Source organism: Dendrobates tinctorius, unplaced genomic scaffold, assembly GCF_039654945.1.
Source record: "Dendrobates tinctorius isolate UK_male_01 unplaced genomic scaffold, ASM3965494v1 ptg000196l, whole genome shotgun sequence".
Lineage (NCBI taxonomy): Eukaryota > Metazoa > Chordata > Amphibia > Anura > Dendrobatidae > Dendrobates > Dendrobates tinctorius.
The window spans coordinates 5,945,085-5,963,741 of NW_027361863.1; the positions used below are offsets into that span (position 1 = coordinate 5,945,085).

The 18,657-nt window shown below is 43.6% G+C and overlaps 1 protein-coding gene across 9 annotated transcripts in view; it reads left to right on the top strand.

The window, feature by feature from the left end:
- Nucleotides 1-18,657, top strand: part of CRTAC1 (cartilage acidic protein 1) — a 792,023-nt gene that overhangs the window by 222,083 nt on the left and 551,283 nt on the right. The window contains exon 1 of one of the 9 annotated variants that reach the window (XM_073552836.1): nucleotides 4,580-4,607. The exons of the other annotated variants lie outside the window; for them this stretch is intronic. The gene's annotated coding sequence lies outside the window, so the exon portion shown is untranslated. Of the gene's footprint in view, nucleotides 1-4,579; nucleotides 4,608-18,657 lie in introns of those variants that run through there. 9 annotated transcript variants of the gene reach the window in all.

Below are 18,657 nucleotides of genomic sequence, written 5' to 3' on the forward strand. Positions count from 1 at the left end.
GCCCCTGATCGAAGATTGACAGTCATCTTGTGTTTTCCATTATCTCATTGCACCAACAGTTTATGCCTTCTCACCAAGCTGCTTGCCTATAGTCCTGTAGCCCATCCCAGAGTTATGCATGTCTACAATTTTGTCCCTGGTGTCCTTAGACAGCTCTTTGGTCTTGCCCATGGTGGAGAGGTTGGAGTATGATAGATTGAGTGTGTGGACAGGTGTCTTTTATACAGGTAACGAGTTGAAACAGGTGCAATTTATACAGGTAATGTGTAGAATACAAGGACTTCTTAAAGAAAAACGAACAGGTCTGTGAGAGTCAGAATTCTTGCTGGTTGGTCGGTGATCAAATACTTATTTCATAAAATAAAATGCACATTAATTATGTAAAAATCATACAGTGTGATTTTCTGTTTTTTTTTTATTTTTAATTTCTGTCTCTCACATGTGAAGTGCACCTACAGAAAAATTACAGATCGCTCCGTTCTTATGCATTAAATACTTATTGACCCCACTGTTTATGATCATATTTTATTTGGGTACTGAGTGGTAGTATTGCGTGACCTTTATGAGAGTATTTTATGGGCACTATTCATACATGTATATAGATATACATTGTCCAATTTTTATTGTGAAACTGACCTTGGATGTGGTCATTGCTGATCTTCTGACATTACTATCCATTGAATTAAATGGGCATTACAGAGACCAAAAATGGACTCTTATATTGTTTTAGTTCATTAGCTTTACTAGAATAGATGCAATGGCTCCGGAGAGCATCAGGTTTCTCATATATTCTACCTGTTTGTTCCCCAGAATAGCCCTTTCTTTCTCTAGTCACCTTCCACAACAGCAGCAACAGAGGATGTCTCCCGCCCTAATGCGGGACAGGAAACACAAAAGAGGTTAATTACCCCTCCCCTTCCTACAACCACCAGTGTTTTTCCTGTTCCCTATGGGGCATGAAGAGGTCCTAGATGGAGCTGCTGTGGCCGTCAATCGGGAGCACGTTAGAAGCTTACCTACTATATGTGGGCAGCCGAGGTCGGGGGCACCGCTCTCCTCCTCTAAGGGCTGCTCCCATCTCCATGAGGCATGCGACTCAGGACCCATCTCCCGCCCCTCCTGCACCTCCTCGGGAGGTAAAGCAGGGCGGTGATGTGCGTTCCACTCTGGAATGCACGTGCGGCTGGCAGGTGTTGGCGTTCTCCGTGACAGCGGCCAAGTTTTGAGGTGTTCCTTTCGGGGGTTCCCCCTGTGGGTCTGGGGGAGGAGGAGCACAGAATCACGCTGGAGACCTTGTTTCCTTAAAATCCTGGTTGGGGGTGCCTCCATGTAAGAAACATTGTCTATGTCCCTCTGTGACTGGTGACAGACTGACCATATGAACAGCGACAAACCCTTCCTGTCTGCTTCTGCAGAGCCCAGTGTTCACCCTCCTACTGTAAGTAGTGGATGAACGTCCCTTGCTTTCCGGGTTATAGCCTTATGGGTGACTTATTATACCTTTTCTCTCTATTGTTAGGGAGACAAGGTCCCTGCCCCTAAGAAGGATAAGGTGACCAGCCACAAGTGTAGTGTTTGTGCTTCCAGGCTTCCCTCTGCATATAAGAAGAAGCTTTGCCAGCCTTGCACGGATGATGTGTTGTGTGCCGAACAGCACTCTCTCTTGGACAGTATCGAAACTGTCATCAAACAGGAGGTTCAATCCTCTATGGCTGCCTTTTCCCAGGGCCCAGTACTACAACCCCCTCCTCCTAAGAAAAGGAAGATGGCACCCATGGAATCTCACTCAGACACGGGCGAAATCCTTTGGGAGAATGAGGGTTCCACTTCCACTCCGAAAATAAAAAATATTACTTTTCTTCCAAAGATATGGAAGAGCTTATTAGTATGGTGAGAAGCACCATGGAGGTTGAGGAAGAAGTGAGATACTCCGTGCAGGATGAGATGTTTGGTGGGGCTGAAACCTAAAGATCAGAAAGGGTTTCCCATACACGAGAATATTCAAAACCTTATCCTTCACAAATGGGGCTTTCCTGAGAAAGGACTTTAGAATCCCCTTCCGAGTTGAAGAATCGCTTCCCCCTAGACTGAGATTGTTCGTTATGGTAAATCCCCAAAGTGGATGTGCAGGTGTCCAGGGTGGCTAAAAAGACGGCTCTTCCTTTTTAAGATTAGATTCATCCCAGCTCAAAGATCCCATGGATCGAAAAATCGAGAGCTTGTTAAGAAAGTCCTGGGACACCTCCACCAATCTGCTTAAAACGAACGTGGCCTCAACATGCGTCAGCAGATCTCTATTCCGCTGGCTGTATACATTGGAAGATCACCTTACTCGGGACTTCTAGGGAGGAGATACTTGACTCTCTCCCCCTCCTTCAGAAGGCAACGGGGTTCCTTGCTGATGCTTCTGTGGCGCTCCTGAGGCTCAGTCGCCACACACAGGATAGTTCAGCAGGACCACATTGTGGCTCCATGCTTAGAGGGTAGCAGAGCACCTTTCGTGGGTCCTTGCTTCGTAACACGAGATGTGCTGGGAGGTGGGTGGAGTTAGGATATATAAAAGGTTGGGAAGGTTTAGAATTAGAGGTTCAGTCTGACAGAAGGTCAGTCGGGCCGGAAGTCACTCAGATAGGAGTGAGGATCCCTGGAAGAAGGGATGGAGGAAGGAGTGCTGCAGCTGCCTCAGTGATCTGAGCCAGCTGGCACGGGAAAGGAACAGAAGGAGAAAGACGTAGAACTGCAACCTAAGCTTCCATAGGAGAGAGAAGGAACAGTGCGGAACGAAGGAGTAGGAGAACAGAGAGGAGTTGTGGGTTGGAAGAGGAACCCTGCCTATAGGTTCTCAGCGCAAGGCCGGGGCCCGGTCCCCGAGGTTGTATGGACACTTATGGCTCTGCAGCAGACACCGGTGGAGTAGTTGGCTGTAAATGCATTACTCCCATCCAAGATTCGGGGCACAACAGCAACTGAATAGAGAGCCAGGACTCCGGAGAAGGGAGGGCGAACCACTTCTGCTTAGTCTGTCCGGGTAGCGGCAAGATCCGCAGTCCTCTCCTATTCAGCTAGGAGAGCACTATGGCTGAAGACGTGAGAGGGGTGACTTTACCTCCGAAACTAAACTTTGCGCTGTTCCCTTTCATGGACACTATGTGTTTGTCCCACCATCGCAAATTTCTTCAAAAGGGTTTGGATCTAGGGCTTACACCTAATACACTGAAAGTACAGGTATCAGCTCTTTTTTATAAGGACTTAGCTGGTCACCGCTGGGTTAAACGTTTTATGACCGCTGCAGCTAGGATTTGCCCTAGGCTTCGTAGCAAGGTTCCCCCTGGGATTTAAATCTAGTCCTTAATAGTTTAACCCAAGATCCATTTGAACCCCTATTATCTATGAGTTTAAAGAACCTGACCCTCAAAACCTTTTTTCTAGTAGCAATTACTACCACTAGACGTGTAGGAGAGTTGCAGACCCTCTCAGTACAGGAGCCCTACTTAACTATCACTACAGATAGCATTATCCTTCGATTAAATCCCTCCTTTATTATTATTATTATTATTATTATTATTATTATTATTTATTGTTATAGCGCCATTTATTCCATGGCGCTTTACATGTGAGGAGCGGTATACATAAAAACAAGTACAATAATCTTAAACAATACAAGTCGTAACTGGTACAGGAGGAGAGAGGACCCTGCCCGCAAGGGCTCACAATCTTCAAGGGATGGGTGATAATACAGTAGGCGAGGGTAGAGCTGGTCGTGCAGCGGTTTGGTCGATCGGTGGTTACTGCAGGTTATAGGCTTGTCAGAAGAGATCTTTATGCTTAAGATAGTCTCGGACTTCCATAGAGGTCAGGATATTGTGCTACCCTCATTCTGCCCAAATCCTTCCAATGCGAGGAAAGAAATCTTTCACACCCTTGATGTTCGCAGGGTTGTTCTCTATTATCTCCAACAATCCGAAAATTGGAGGATTGACCAAAACCTATTTATTCAGTTCTCAGGACAGAATAAGGGCAAGAAGGCGGCTAAAAATACGATTGCTAATTGGATCAAGCAAGTTATCTGTCTGGCATATTCATCGCAGAATCTTTCTCCTCCTGCATCACTGAAGGCTCATTCTACTCATGCAGTATCAGCATCGTGGGCAGAGAGAGGGAACGCATCTTCTGAGCAGATAAGCAGAGCAGCCATCTGGTCGTCTGTCCATACGTTCACCAGGCACTACAGACTAGATTTCAGAAGGGATTTAACATTTGGCAGACGAGTTCTGCAGGCCATGGTCCCTCCCAAAAGAAATTAGTTGTTGGTATTACTCTGATGATGCTGTCGTCGAAGGTGACTAGAGAAAATAGAATTCGTCTTACCGGTAATTCGGTTTCTAGGAACCTTCCGTGACAGCACTAATTTCCCTCCCTATCTGATGTTGTTATTGGATGATTCATGCTCTCCAGTGGTAACTATACATGCTTGTGTGTCCAGAAAAAAACACTGGTGGTTGTAGGAAGGGGAGGGGTATTTAACTTCTTTTGTGTTTCCTGTCCTCCATTAGGGCGGGGAGACATCCTCTGATGCTGCTGTCGTGGAAGGTTCCTAGAAATTACTGGTAGGACTAATTCTATTTTTTGGAGTCCATTGTAGACATTAATTTGGATATGTATTTCCTGCATAATTAGATGCATTAATGTCAGTAAATATCAGGAAAACTCCAGACTATGCTAGCATGCGGTGACCCGCATAGTTTATCTTTCTATTCCTAAATATGATGTGTTCCCCGCAATGGGCTGTATTCAAATATCTCATTATTGGCTACATTAATTAACATGATAAGCAAATATCATCTAATTCAGTAATTAGATGCTTCAATGCGGAGCCGCCATCTGCACATAGCGCCTTAAGCACAGAGATTTTTTTTTCTGCCATTCTAAAAGAAATTAAAGTGTGATAGAGAATATAAAATACAGGATCGTTCCAAAAAGGAAAAAAAAAAATAATCTGGGTAATCCTAAAAGAGATCTTCCATGTATGGATATAATGAAGGCTTCGCTGGAGAACTGCAGATCATTTGGTAACGTGTGTTCTTATCCCATCTAATCCATTATCATAGCCCAGGGCACATGAGAAACTGTTAATGACCATTTCATCTCTATGAATTCTCAGCAACCAAGAGGGATTTGCTATTTTATCTTTTTTTTATTGTCCTATTATAGTGAAACCCTGTTATGTTCAATTTAAATGTTTTATTTCAATGTATAATTTGCAATGTACATAAAAGGAGTTTTCTCAGCAGCACAACGCTCTCCTGCCTCTCGGCATCCTGATTGCCAGTGGGAGGTGCTCTCCAGAGTGATTGACAGTTCGAACCAGTGATATGTTGGAGCCTTTGGTCCGAACCGTGCCCTCCTGGATGCTTCATCAAAAAGGCATCTTTGCCTCTGAGACATCGGTGGAGCACAGGGGCACTGAAATTGGCCAAATCAAACTCTGTGCTCCTTGTCTTGGAAACTGGCCAGTGTTCATAAACTGTAGAGGTGGCCGGTACAACGCCATGGGCGCTGAGCTATAGAATTTAAAATACTTCCCTTCTTGAGAACAGGAGAGGATTTTTAATAAAACGTAAATTGCAAAGTTGCTTGTTTTTACAAGTTCTTTGCAATTTTAACCATCGGAACGTTGAGGCAACCTGTTAAAGGGGGAGTCGTTCCAAATTAGAAAAATGGGGCTGCTTTCTATCAGGAACAACACCACCCCTATTTATTGGTTGTTTGATATTGCTTCTTAGCTCCATCGAAGAAAAGCAGCTGATTTGGGGGGTAAAATAAAACCCAGTTGGTGTTACAGCTCTGATGAATCCATATTTTCACTTAACATGTGGCTGTTATGTTCTTCTTACAAAAATATACCCTAAACCCACCATGATAATCTATCCTAAGTGACGTCTGTAAGCCAAGGTCTGGGAAAGAGGAGTTTATACTAATGATAGAAAAAGCCTGTGTGTCCTGATTCACCCACCAACTCATATTGAAGGCCTCACTAACCCATATATTGTCTAGATGAGTAGGCAAAGCAAGCAATACTTACAGGCTTTCTCTAAGTGGTTAGAGCAGTGTTTCTCAACTCCAATCCTCAAAACCCACCAATAGGTCATGTTTACAGGATTTCCTTAGTATTGCACAGGTGATGGAATTAATGCTTGAGCAGGTGATGAAATTATCACCTATGCAATACTAATGAAATTTTGAAAACATGACCTGTTGGTGGGTCTTGAGGACTGGAGTTGAGAAATACTGGGTTAGAGGAAGCAAGACTTTCTTTATGATTGAGTGGAGAAAGTATGACTCACAGGCTTTCTCTATTAGTGGGGTGAGGAAACAGAACTCATAGGCTTTCATTATGAGTGGGGGAAGGAAGCCGGACTTTCTCTGAGTGGGCAGCAGAAGAAAGACTCACAGACTTTCTCTGAGTGTGCGTGGGAACCAGGACTCACAGGTTTTCTCTGAGTGGATGTGAGAACCAGGACTCTAAGACTTTCTCTATGAGTGGGTGGAGGAACCAGGTCTCACAGGCTTTCTCTATGAGTGGGTGGAGGAAGCAGGGCTCACAGGTTTTCTCTATGAGTGGATGTGGGAACCAGGACTCACAGACTTTCTCTATGAGTGGGTAGAGGAAGCAGGACTCATAGGCTTTCTCTGAGTGGGTGGAGGAAGCAAGACTCAGAGGATTTCTCTTTGAGTGGGTGGAGGAAGTAGGACTCACAGGCTTTCTCTGAGTGATTGGAGGAAGCAGGACTCACAGGCTTTCTCTGAGCGAGTGGAAGAAGCAAGACTCACAGGCTTTCTCTATGAGTGTGTGGAGGAAGCAGGACTCACATGCTTTCTCTATGAGTGTGCGTGGGAAGCAGGACTCACATGCTTTCTCTATGAGTGTGTGACGCGCCCCAGAGGCCGTGGGGTACTCGGCACCGGGCCCGTTGATTTGAATGGGAGATGTCACAGTGTCTGTGACCCTGTCCATGGCCTCAGTCATGTAAAAGGTGTAGAATTGGATGGGGATAAAGTTTATGTAGTGATTCGTGACGCCACCTGTGGTTTCTGGTCAGAATGACCAGCGCTGCAGTGTTTCTTCTCTGGGACAGATGTTGTGATGCAGCTGAGATGTTGAAGCCCTCCACAGGTAGAGCTGTAGTCCCACGGCAGTGGAGATGAACGGGTAGATGGTGAGTTAGTGCAGAGAGTAGATGTAGCAGTGCTGGCGGAGTGGCGCAGGAATAAAGTGGAGGACACAATGGCATGTAGTTCCAAAGGCTTTACTCACATTCTGGTGCGCACACAGATGCCCGCTTCAGTGCTGAGTCCTCCAGGTGAGGGGTCCAGATAACTCCCAGATAATATGAAATGCACCTTTCCAGCATTCCCAGTCAGTGTGTTCCTTTCCTGGCCGTCTCCAAACTAAATGCTGCTTTTCCGCCTTACTTCCACTCCAGCACTTCACAATTATCATTCTGGGCCAGCAGCTACGAATCCTGTTCAAACAACACCTCACCGTTTCTGTGATTCTATATAGCCGCCTTTCCAGTCGGACTAACTGTGGTAGGGGCGATGGTCCATAAAGAAACCAAGGCTATAGGCTTGCTAGTGGCACCCAGAGGAATGTGAACTAGACTAGGGGCTGTTCCATTTGCGACCAGTCCGGTACCTTCCTCCACCTGATGGCCGTCAGCGTGGAACGGGACCCACGGGGATAACTTTCCAACCGTGTCCCTGGAAGAACCGATCTTCCCTGTGAAGAATCTGCTGTTTCTAGTCCAATCCGTCTGGCGCTCCCCATACAGTCAGGAGCAGCTCTAGACACGTCCTTCACCTTCCTTCCCTCTCAGGGGAACCGTCCTAACCTCAGCCTAGGATTCTCCCTCCAAAACTACACTCCACCCACCTCCCAGCACTCTTCGTGTTCCAAGCAGGGAGCCATAAAGGGTGCTCTGCTACACTACTGGTGTGTGTGGGGTGTGGGTGTTAGAATCTGGTTGGGTGCACTCACCTTACCTGGTTGTGGGGTACCACACCTCTGGGTGAGGTGCAGTATCTCTGTGGCGACTGGACCCTTAGGAGCGCCACATGTGCGTGGGAAGCAGGACTTATAGTCTTTCTCTATTAGCGGATGGAAGAAGCAGGGCTCACTGACTTACTCTTGTGCAAGATACATAGTTTTTTTTTTTTTTTGTTTTTTGCTATGGAAGTAATAAATCAATTCATAGCAAATAATATATCCCCAAGCTCCAAGTTTCCTCTTTTCTGTGCTACCATGAGGAAGGAGACCTGTGACTGACTTGTAAAGTCAACGTTCATGACGCTAAATGTGCTTCCTTCTGAAATTCAGGGTAAACTTTGCATATTGTTTCGCCTGTGTGGTCTGCACTACTTCAGGAAGAAAATTAATAGGTTTTATAAAAAAAAGAGCAAACCATTTGTCTGTAGACTGTCACACCATCAGTGTTATTTAAGGGGACCCTATCAGCAGATTCAGTAGTATCACAGAAGAGAGCTCCAATTATCAGTACAACAGGGCACTTTATCGTGAAACGATCGCTGCAAGACTCATTCAAGCCTCTATTAAAATGATAGATTTAATGATTTATCTTAAAATATTTAAAACTATAAAATATACTACAACATATGTTATTTGTAAGAATCTTGCCAAATTCATCCAATAAGCAGATAATTCGATAATATTCAACCAACCTACTGTCATTAGATGCTGGAAGCTTTCAGTGAGGGCCACCATCAGTACTGTGATTTCTCTTCATATCATACTGATCTAGGGTCTACCTCCCCGTGTTGACTTTACCATCGGATTTCCTCCAGACTTACAGATGGAAACCAGTAATCCTCTTTATTCCATTTGTTTGGATCATCCAATGATGTTCTTAGTTTGTAATATGCCATCCATCGCATTTCCAGCCTCTCGTGGCTTTCCGGGGAGCATCTAATAACTTTGATCCATCAGTCCATTTTGAAGGTCCTCATTCATATGGAATTTCAGCAAACACAAATTCATGTTAGTGTTTTCCAACTCCGCATGCGCAAGAATATTATTTCTGTGCATTCTTCTGACCCGAGGATGAGCTAATTTACCAAAATTCAAGTTTGCCAGATTCACGCAAATTTGGCAAACTTGAGAAATTCAATTTCTAAGGCTAGTTTAAGACTAGCGTTCATGGTCGCAGTGCAGGGCCGCCACTAAGTCCCGCCCCCGGCCATGCCCCCTCCTGTCAGTTCCTCCTCTGATCGCATGAGGCTGCGTGCGATCAGCGTATCCTATATTTAGAGTTGTATATGCTGATCCATGATCCATGCGCTGGTCTGATTTTGCTGGCGCTGCTCCCTTTTGGCGCTGCGCCCAGCACACAAAAACGTGCTGTGTTGCATTTGTATGCTCTGGGCGCAGCGCCAGCAAAATCAGACCAGCGTATGGTCAGCGCACGATCAGTGTATCCACCGCTAAATATAGGATACGCTGATCGCATGCAGCCTCATGCGATCAGAGAAGGAACTGACCAGAGGGGGCGTGGCCAGGGGCGGGGCTTAGCAGTGGGCCTGCGCTGCAACCACGAACGCTAGTCTGAAACTAGCCCAAGACGTTTATTATGCTTTGAGGTCTCTCGAGATGCAAGATCATAATAAACATAGGTGACAAAAATATAAAAACAGTGCTATACTCACCTTGTCCCTTACCTGTCCTGCACTGGAACTTCCTGCCTAGTCCTTTCTGGCTCCAGTCTTTTCTGAGACCTAGTGAGTGCCTGAGGCCACAAAAACTGAAAATGGAAAGCAAGACCAGAGCAGGCGGGAGGGCTCGCGGAAGTGGAGCATCTTGAAGGTGAGGTGCTAAGACAGGTGAGGGGAATAGTGAGTATAATCTAAACAAAAACCATCATGGCCCTAATAATAATAAATCAAAAAGAAGGGTATTTGGCCTCCATACTGCTTTATCATATAGGAAGCTGAATTAAATGATACCTTGATATTTAGTGTTCCTGACCTACATGTCTCACACTGGTAACGTTTGTTTGCACTCGCTGACTCTTGTCCATAAATGACCATCTTTTGGCTACATAGAATCTGATTGACGGTCATTTAATAACCCGTGTAGACAGGCTGGCCATGCCTTCGATGCTCCCAGATTGTTCTTTGCGCATAGACTATTATTGTCCTCGGCAGCACATCTCTTATTTTGCTCATTTTTTGGGTGATTGTCAACCTGTTTACTCTGCATTATTATCGGGAAATCCTAGTAAGACTCGTTGATGATCATCGGCCAGTGTAAATGCACCCTTCGGTGAAAAGTGATCTTCTAATCATTTCCTTGGCTTTTTTTAAAAAATATTTTTCAAAAAAAGGGTATACATGCACATGTCCTCTTAAATACCAATTCAGCTTTATAGTTTGCACAATCTTTGGGCTATGAAAGGTGTTGAAGTGTTTTAGATAGGGGCAAATGATGCATTTCGCACATCTATAGGTCCCCATTTGTTTTTTGTCCAACCATGTACATTGAGGCTGTGTGCCCACGTTGCGTTTTTGTAAGCGTTACCGCAGCGTTTGTGCCGGCTCAAATGCTGCAGAAACACTTAAAAGATGCTTCAAATTAATTTGCATGCGTTTTTGGCTGTTTGTGCCAATGCATGCATTTTTAAACGCTCAGGAATCGCTTAGCCTTCCCCAATGTTCCCAGAAAACACGCTTCAAAAAACGCATCAAAAACGCGAGTCTTTTGTGCAAAAAACATGCAAGAAACGCGCGGAAAAAAGACGCGCGTTTTCTGGGAAGGGGATCAGTTTCCCGAGTGTTTAAAAACGCTAACGTGGGCACATAGCCTAAAGTGTAGAAGTTTGGTTATGGCTTTGTATTAGTCCGTCTCGTAGTGATCTTCCCTTCCTGTAGACGATCCTGAGATTTTGCGTATTAATATCTATAAGGTCAGGATCCCTTTTTAGTATCCTCAGTATTTCTTTATTATTCCCCAAATCTGATCTGCTATTTCATCATATTTTTTTTTTTTCAATAAAATATTTTTCTGTACACCATACCGACGGGCTCTCTTTGACACTATTTGCTGATACCCCATCATTAGAAAACATTTTATTCTCCAAACATTTCCCTTGCATATTCCTTCTTTTAGCCTTGAGGCATGATGACTTTCCCATTTTAACAAATTATTGGTGGCTGTCAGTTTCATATATGTACTATTTTTTAACATTTTATACTGATCCTTTTCTAAAAATCGACTTATTGTCTGAACTCGTCAAATTCAAACAGTTTCCGATTCATTTAGCGCAAATTGCCTAAAATAGCTGCTGTCGTTTTACACATTGAAGAAGATTACATCAGTCAGAGAAGGCTCAGTTTACCTCGGGTGTGGCCAATCGAGTTTCTCCATAATGACTTGCAGTTATCACATCATATGATATTGCGCAGTCAATCAGGAAATATTATCATAGCCAATATATAAAAGCTGAAGCAGGGAATGCAGCAAACATTTTGTTGTGAATCTGGAGAGTGAGAAGATTAGCAATAGACATAGGAAAAGAAATCCATAATAAACTGAATAAACTGTACAGATAGTGTGTGACCGCACACCAGTGAAGAGTACTGTTTGAGGAAAAGAGAATATAACACATTTAATCAATAGGGGAAAAGAGGTAGGAGAGTAAGAATGTCATACATGTCTTTTCACTCACCTGCGTGAAGAGTGATCCAATGTCATTATTATTAAGATGTTTCACAAATTGTTCAAATGTTTCACTAGTATCATATAATCTAAGAAGAATTCATAGAATATAATCTGTGGGGGTCATAAGCATTCTTTTTTAATAAAAACCCGTGAATCCTCCTACCAACATATGAACAAAGTGGCAATCATGGAGCCGTAGAGGCCCCCATGGCTGTGCCACTGGAACTTGGAGTAAAAAAAAATATTTGTGACCAAATAAAAATTCTGAAAGTGCAATAATAAAGTTATTATACTCTTGATATTAAATACCTCTAGTCTTTAGGAAATGTCGAATAGCCCAGTTACCCCATCTATGGGGAGTGATTCCATTAAGTGCTTCTACGTCTATTGATGCCAGTTTTATGTTTTCATCTACTTATCATATCATTTTTTTTCAAGGTCGAATTTCCAGAATAGAATTGCACATAGGTAATAAAATAAGGAAATAAACGGAGAAGAAGATATGTTCCATTGTCAGGGTTTGTAGAATACTGTCAGCCTCTATCGGCATTATATTTGATGTCATTAGTGGTTGTTACCATTGGGGATCAAGATAAATATGAAACACTATAAAGGGATTTTTTGCAGTTCATAAAAGAGGCAGATGCAGGATCATCTATTTCCATTTTTTTCTATTTCCACAGAAAAGCCTCTTTATCCACAGTCACAGAGCAGATGAGTTGACATTTTGAACTTCATATGGAAATGGTGCTTAGTTTACAAGGCCTCAGCCTAAGTGATGTGGACAGCGAGAGCTACACTCGCATTGGAGCATATGCTGCAGTTTCTTTGCCGGCTCAGGATGACGGCTTGTTTAATGCAAGAGTAGTGAAAGCTGGAGATGGTCGGATAATTGCACGTCCCTGTGGGTTTCAGATATGCGGACGTACAGTCCTCCAGCTAATGCTGAGCATCTTCTGCAGTCCGGTTCTTCCCAGGACAGAGTAAAGCAAAGGCTTGTGAAAATGACCAGTATCTGCAACATGCAGCAAATACAAGCAATTATATTATACATTACTTTCATCCGACACGTTCAATTAATTTATGGATGTTTTTTAGTATTTAAGGGCCATGTGCGACCAAATTGTAAATAAGGCCTAAGGGGCTTGCAGAACATTTGGCTGGAAGAAAGAACTGTAGAGTAATTTCTATCTGCCCTAAAATAAAATTTTGCTTGAAAAAGACCCTTATGGGTCGAAACGTTGCATTTGGCAGAATAAAGATGTCGTAAGATACTTTATCTTCACCCGGATGGAATGCTGTTTGTTTTTTCTTTTGATGCTTTGCTCTCCAATTGGGTCATTGGACTTTTGAACCTGCATTCTGATGGTTGAGTGCTGCTGGCTGTACCTTTTCTATTTTGTTCTGCAGATCCTTGGTATTGATGGTGTAGCCATGTAGAAAAAAAAATACCGAAATGATTTGCTGCAATTGATACAACATTGTGAATTTGCCAAAGTAAGATATGACCCTTGATCTTGGAGGCCCTGCCATGAAAACATAATTTAGCAGAGATATTAATTTTTGTATATTTTCACCTAGGGTCATAATGTAACCGTGGGGTCCCATTGCCAAATATAGTATGGTCTCACTCCACCATAACTATGCTGCAGGTCTCCAGCAATGTTTTCATTCCTACCATTTATCTTCTATGTGTGCTTCTTTTTTTCACTTTTAAAATTTGTAACTGAGCCTCACCTACCATATACCATTAATGATCACCCCAATGACTCCCCAGTATACACTATAGACACCTCTTTTCTCAGTGGTGCTCAACCACCTTGTTGGACCCAATGCTGGCAATTATAACTTCTACCTTGGATGATTGGATGCTTATCAGATTGGCAATGATCCCTGGGAAAGAGGTATGCAAATGAGTTCTCATACAAAAAGGAAGAAACTGACTTTGTAGTGCCACCTATTGTCAGTAACTATTTTATTAGTCATGGTCCACCCTACTAAGAGCCTTGGCATGTAAACTAGGATATTTAGCCCAAAAGAATCTTCTACAGAAGGTAAAGACATCCTACTCCAATTAAACCGACTGCAGACGGAGGTCTTTTGTTTTTGCAGAAGACTCTGGTCTAGCTAAATATTATGAGTCATGTTTAAGGGCTTGTTAAAGAGACATTCAATGGCTCCCTCCAGTAGGCGGCATTAAAGAGCCAGCCTTCTTCCTCCTGGAGGAGAGCTGATGTTACCTTATTGTGTTCCACCGTTGACTTTCTTCCCCTCCTCCGGATTCAGTTTTCTTTCTTTCTCACTCTTTGGCACCTCTGGTGCTCACTAGGCCTCATCGGACATCATGACATGTGTCTTGTCACAACATCATGGTGTCACCAGATGACTGGAGTGGTCATCAACATTGGTGACAAAAAAGTGAAGGCTAAAGAGAAGACCAATGGCGGAGAGAGAAAACGAGGCAGCGGAGAACCGAACGAGGAGCCATTTAGCTTGATCTGAGCAAATTGAAGCCCCCAAAAAATTTAGGTTCTGGATAATCCATAATTATCTGTGAAATTTTAAGCAAATCTGATTCACCTTGAATTGATTTGCTTATCTGTAGTCTCAAGATATATTGTGATAACTGCATGTGTCTCCCCATAAGAGTGGGCAGGCATTGTTGTCTCGCTTGTCATCTTGGCTCCTGGTTGCACAGAAAACAGTAAAATAATTTCACAACCAGGTAAATGGAGATCATATGTCAGTAGTTAATGCCAGCTGGCGTTCCAGCAGTACACTTTCCTGCAGAGTGTTTGGCAGTCGATATGCACAGGAGTAACAGAGGTGCACACCATCATTTTAATTACCAGCTAGCAGACAAAGATCACTAATCGATATACACAGCAGGTACACAATTACAGATGTGAGTGGCGCAGCAGTGGCTTTCAAGATACATCAAACACAATGTCCAGCAGGAGGGTTCCGCAGCGATGCTGGCGGGATTTTGATATGTACTTAATCTTTAGACCCTTTCTTGTTAACCTCCCAGCTTCTTTCCTTTACTTTTGCCAATGGAAATTATGATAAGCACAGTTTACAATGGAATCTACAAGAATATGTTTTGCAATCCTTAAAAGCGCTGTTAGAAAATTGCAATTTTCTTGTTTATGGATATTTAACCTGATTACAAGGTCACCTTAGTAATCAGTCATCCATAAACTCCTCCAGTCCAGGACTTGGCACTAGTTTAGTTTGGCAGCTTTTGAGAGGTTTATAGGAAGGGGATAAAGAAAACTAAGTTGGGATTGCCCATCTTACTAGGTATAAGGCTGGTTTCAGACTAGGGCATTTTACATGCAGCACATGGCGCCGCTAAGCCCCGCCCCCTGCCCGCCCTGTCCGGTCATTTCCTCCTACTATCGCACACGGCTGCATGCGATCTGCGCACCCTATCTTTAGCATAGGGTGTGCAGACCGTGCACTGGCCATGTGCTAGTAGGATTTTTGCATGCGCTGCGCACTTTTGAAGGTGCGCCGGTGTGCGACGAATGCACCATGTTGCATTTTGGTGCGCTCGGTGCACCGCACGGTCTGCGCACCCTATGCTAAAGATAGGGTGCGCAGATCGCATGCAGCCGTGTGCGATAGTCGGAGGAAATGACCGGACGGGCGGGCAGGGGGCGGGGCTTAGTGGCGCCGTGCGCTGCCTGTAAAATGTGCTAGTCTGAAACCAGCCTAAGTCAGCTATATGGGCTTCATCTTGCACAATATAACTCCTTTACAGATATGTCCAAATTTCATTAAAGGGAATCTGTCAGTAGGATCAACCCTCCTATGCCGTCTATATGAGCATCTAGGTCATAGGAAGCGGAATAAAATGATACCTTGATATCAGTGATCCGATGTCTCATTCCAGAGAAATCCACTTTTTTCTCAATATCTAAATGAGCTGTTAAGATCTATAGGCCGGACATAGCTCTCTCTGAGAATCTGATTATTTTACATGAAAGGGGGTATTACCATTGTGAGACATGTTATGACTGACAGTCTGCTCTCCTGATCTACACGTCTCACACTTGTAATGTCCACTTTCATGTAAAATAAGATCTGGAGACAAATGTTCAGGAAGATTTATGACCAACATAGATCTTAACAGCTCATTTACATATTTAGAAAAACCAGAATTGCTCTACAATAAAACATTGGATCTGAGATATCAAGGTATCATTTCATTCAACTTTTTATGACCTACATGCTCCTATATATACGGCTTAGGAGGGTGGGTTCATCCTACTGATAGATTCCCTTTAAGGATACAATACATTCAGTACTATATAATATTTCTTAACAGATTGCAGTCTACATCACAACAACTGGATAAACACATATAAACACACACACTGCAGCTGTCACACTGGGTGAAGGATAAGTGCACAATAACTGGGAGAGAGAGTGGGAGCCCAAACAATAGGGAAGTGGGGAGTGGAGACCCCCAGGGAGATCTAAAATCACCCTGTCTGTCCTAACCATCCCTATATAGGTTCTGCACCTATCGCCAAGCTGTAAGCTAATCCCTGCCTGACCCTAGTGATAGGTCATGGTTAGGGAGGGGATGGGGTGTGAACTAGTCAGTCCCCACTACAACTAAAGACAGAGAGAGTAGATGAACGAGGGGAACACTTAGCTTGAGAAGACAACCAAGTTTTCACTCCAGCAATCCTCCAAGAGTCCTCTGAGAAGGAACTAACCAACTGATAGTACTTCCAACTAGACAGAGACAAGTAAGAGCTAACACTAGCACCATGCTGCAGCAAGTGAATGTATTTAAACCTACTGCACAGGTGTGTAATTAGCAGCAGAAGGTGGAGGTAACTTGTGAGTCCTAGAGGGAGAAGAATATCGCTCCGTAACAGAGATGCAAAAATCAAGAAGAAGCTTGAGCTAATCGCAAAGACCTTCTACGACCTGATCCAGGATGACCCGTGAAAGTAGCACAGATGTCTCCCAACAGAGTATCACAAAATCATGTTTTGTTTTCCAAAACTGGAAATCTTGCACTACACTTCTCGAGACATGTAGACACATCTATTTATTTTTTCTACTTTAACTGTATAGTGATATTTAGGCCTTATACGGCAATATACTAAGGAACTCTAGTGTAAAATATTTTAATGGTTGAATTGAAGAACCTTATACAGTAGATGTCCACCCTCAACTTTCCATGAACTGAACTCTAATTTCTTACTGCACAAATTCAATACCATATCACGACATGCAAGCAAAACCTTTACCAAGATACAACTTGCATCACAACGACTGGGTGGCCACATAGAGATACATGTAGTATAAACATCTCCTGACAGATTAGTGCAAAACCATGTTTTTCTTCAAAGCCAATTCAATTCATGGAGTTCAACTCAGGTTGTGTTGAGCCAAGAAGAAAAGTAAATAAGAACACATCTATAGGTTTCAAGGACAGATTAATTCCAGTATGTAATCTTAGAGAGATTAGTTCACAAAAGCAACTTAATCTATAGATATAAAGCTGAATGTATGTATGTGTGCATGTATGTATCAAGCCATGCCCACTCCACATAGCCCCACCCATTCCACAGAGCCACACTCCACACGCAAAGCCCTGTCCACACAGTCCACATTGCTAGCACACATGGGCTTAGACACATTCATCTCGAAAGCCAGCCTGCAAAACTCACCAGCTGCGATGTCCCAGCTGCTGCAAGCTGCAATCAGGGCCGCCACCTTCAGAGTATCAGTGCGCAGCAGGCACAGGCGACATCTAGCTCCCTCATGACTAGAATGGAGTTGCTCCTGTGAGGCATGATGTCAAGGGAAAGGGAGGAGCGTCATGGAATACACCGCTGTGCTCATAACACAAAGTTGTTGTGCCCGTGTGAGGGGAAGAGAGGAGTGAGGTGAAAATAGTGGAGTGAGGGGAAAATGAGAGGTGTGAGGTGATAATGAAGAGGTGTGAAAAAAAATGAGACGAGTGAGGGGAAAATAGTGGAGTGATCGAAAAATGACAGGTGTGAGGGGAAAATGAGAGGCGTGAGGGGGAAATGAGAGATGTGAGGGGGAAAATGAGAGGTGTGAGGGGGAAAATGAGAGAAGTGAGGTGTTGCCGCAGTATGAGGCTGTGTATAGAGAAGAGTAAGGCACTGCAGGGGGAGGCTGTGTATAAGGCCAGATTCACACATTCAGTATTTGATCAGTTTTTTACCTCAGTATTTATAAGCCAAAATCACGAATGGGACAAAAATACAGAAGTGGTGACGTGTTTCTATTATACTTTTCCTCTGTTTTCCGCCAAGTTTTGGCTTACAAATACTGAGGTAAAAATGCTGACCCAATAATGTGTGAACAAGGCTCAGTGGTTAGCACTGCAGCCTTGCAGCGCTGGGGTCCTGGGTTCAAATCCCACCAAGGACAACATCTGCAAGGAGTTTGTATGTTGTCTCCGTGTTTGCGTGGGTTTCCTCCCACACTCCAAAGACATACTGATAGGGAATTTAGATTGTGAGCCCCATCGGGGTCAGCGATGATAATGTGTGCAAACTGTAAAGCGCTGCAGAATATATAAAAATAAATATATAATATAAAGATTATTATTATAGTGGTTTGAAAAAACCACTATATTGTAATCCGAACGCTACTAACTTATTCTTCTTATTAATATTTTCCAGTTGATTTCCGCAATTAATACAGCCCGAACCGCTACACGCACAGACGCTGTTGAGGTGTCGTTTCGAAGCCAGCGTCCATGAGAGGTGTGCTAAGTATTTTTCGTGTCGATCGGATTTGTAGTTTTTGCGCAATTTGCGTTAGAAAATTTTTTTTCCCGTCATTGGAATGCACTGTCTCCAATGCATTTGAATGGGGAAATGGCAAAACGTGCCCTGAGGCGATTGAAATGGCAGTTGAGCTCA